This window comes from Physeter macrocephalus, chromosome 21, assembly GCF_002837175.3.
Source record: "Physeter macrocephalus isolate SW-GA chromosome 21, ASM283717v5, whole genome shotgun sequence".
NCBI lineage: Eukaryota > Metazoa > Chordata > Mammalia > Artiodactyla > Physeteridae > Physeter > Physeter macrocephalus.
This window is the reverse complement of record NC_041234.1, coordinates 38,169,074-38,171,593: the sequence shown is the minus strand read 5'-3', so window position 1 is coordinate 38,171,593 and position 2,520 is coordinate 38,169,074.

Sequence of the window (2,520 nt, the reverse complement as noted above, 5' to 3'; positions counted from 1 at the left end):
CTCCCTTTCTTTCTTCATTTCTTCCTTCCTTTCTTCCTTCCTTTCTTCCCTCCTTCCCTCCTTTCTTCCTCCCTTCTTTCCTCCTTCCTTCCTCCCTTTCTTCCTCCCTTCCTTCCTCCCTACTTCCTCTCTTCCTTCCTCCCTTTCTTCCTCTCTTCCTTCTTTTCTTGTTTCTTCCTTCCTTTCATCCTTCCTTCCTTTTTTCCTTCTTTCCCTCCCTCCTTCCTTCCTTCCTTTTCATTCCTTTCTAGTTTTTCTCCCTTTTATTTTGAGCCGTGTGGATTAAAGGCTATTGGCGCTGCAGCCAGGCGTCAGGGCTGTGTCTCTGAGGTGGTAGAACCAACCTCAGGACACTGGTCCACAAGAGACCTCCCAGCTCCACGCAATATCAAACGGCGAAAATCTCCCAGAGATCTCCATCTCAACACCAAGACTCAGCTTCACTCAAGGACCAGCAACAAACAGTGCTGGGCACCCTATCCCCAACAGAGAGCAAGACAGGTCTACAGCCCCATCCACTAGCAGATAGGCTCCCTAAAATCATAATAAGGCTACCAACATCCCCCAAAACACCAACAGACATGGACCTCCTCACCAGAAATACAAGTTGCAGCCTCATCCACCAGAACAGAGACACTAGTCCCCCCAAGCAGGAAACCTACTCAACCCACTGAACCAACCTTAGCCACTGGGGACAGCCACCAAAACCAACGCGTACTACGAACCTGCAGCCTGCAAAAAGAAGACCCCAAACACAGTAAGATAAGCAAAATGAGATGACAGAAAAACACACAGCAGATGAAGGAGCAAGATAAAAACACACCAGACCTAAAAAATGAAGAGGAAATAGGCAGTCTACCTGAAAAAGAATTCAGAATAATGATAGTAAAGATGATTCAAAATCTGGAAATAGAATAGACAAATTGCAAGAAACAGTTAACAAGGACTTAGAAGAAATAAAGAGGAAGCAAGCAACGATGAGCAACACAATAAATGAAATGAAAAATACTCTAGATGGGCTCAGTAGCAGAATAACTGAGGCAGAAGGACGGATAAGTGACCTGGAAGATAAAATAGTGGAAATAACTACTGCAGAGCAGAATAAAGAAAAAAGAATGAAAAGAACTGAGGACACTCTCAGAGACCTCTGGGACAACATTAAACGCACCAACATTCGAATTATAGGGGTCCCAGAAGAAGAAGAGAAAAAGAAAGGGACTGAGAAAATATTTGAAGAGATTATAGTTGAAAACTTCCCTAATATAGGAAAGAAAATAGTCAATCAAGTCCAGGAAGCACAGAGAGTCCCATACAGGATAAACCCAAGGAGAAACACGCCAAGACACATAATAATCAAACTGTCAAAAATTAAATACAAAGAAAACATATTAAAAGCAGCAAGGGAAAAACAACAAATAACACACAAAGGAATCCCCATAAGGTTAACATCGGATCTTTCAGCAGAAACTCTCCAAGCCAGAAGGGAGTGGCAGGACATATTTAAAGTGATGAAGGAAAAAAACCTACAACCAAGATTACTCTACCCAGCAAGGATCTCATTCAGATTTGATGGAGAAATTAAAACCTTTACAGACAAGCAAAAGCTGAGAGAGTTCAGCACCACCAAACCAGCTTTACAACAAATGCTAAAGGAACTTCTCTAGGCAAGAAACACAAGAGAAGGAAAAGACCTACAAGAACAACCCGAAACAATTCAGTAAATGGTAATAGAACCATACATATCGATAATTACCTTAAATGTAAATGGATTAAATGCTCCCACCAAAAGACACAGACTGGCTGAATGGAAACAAAAACAAGACCCATATATATGCTGTCTACAAGAGACCCACTTCAGACCTAGGGACACATACAGACTGAAAGTGAGGGGATGGAAAAAGATATTCCATGCAAATGGAAATCAGAAGAAAGCTGGAGTAGCAATTCTCATATCAGACAAAATAGACTTTAAAGTAAAAACTATAACAAAATGGTAATAGGAACATACATATTGATAATTACCTTAAATGTAAATGGATTAAATGCTCCCACCAAAAGACACAGACTGGCTGAATGGATACAAAAACGAGACCCATATATATGCTGTCTACAAGAGACCCACTTCAGACCTAGGGACACATACAGACTGAAAGTGAGGGGATGGAAAAAGATATTCCATGCAAATGGAAATCAGAAGAAAGCTGGAGTAGCAATTCTCATATCAGACAAAATAGACTTTAAAGTAAAAACTATTACAAGAGACAAAGAAGGACACTATATAATGATCAAGGGTTCGATCCATGAAGAAGATATAACAATTGTAAATATTTATGCACCCAACATAGGAGCACCTCAATACATAAGGCAAATACTAACAGCCATAAAAGGGGAAATCGACAGTAACACAATCATAGTAGGGGACTTTAACACCCCACTTTCACCAATGGACAGATCATCCAAAATGAAAATAAATAAGGAAACACAAGCTTTAAATGATACATTACACAAGATGGACTTAAT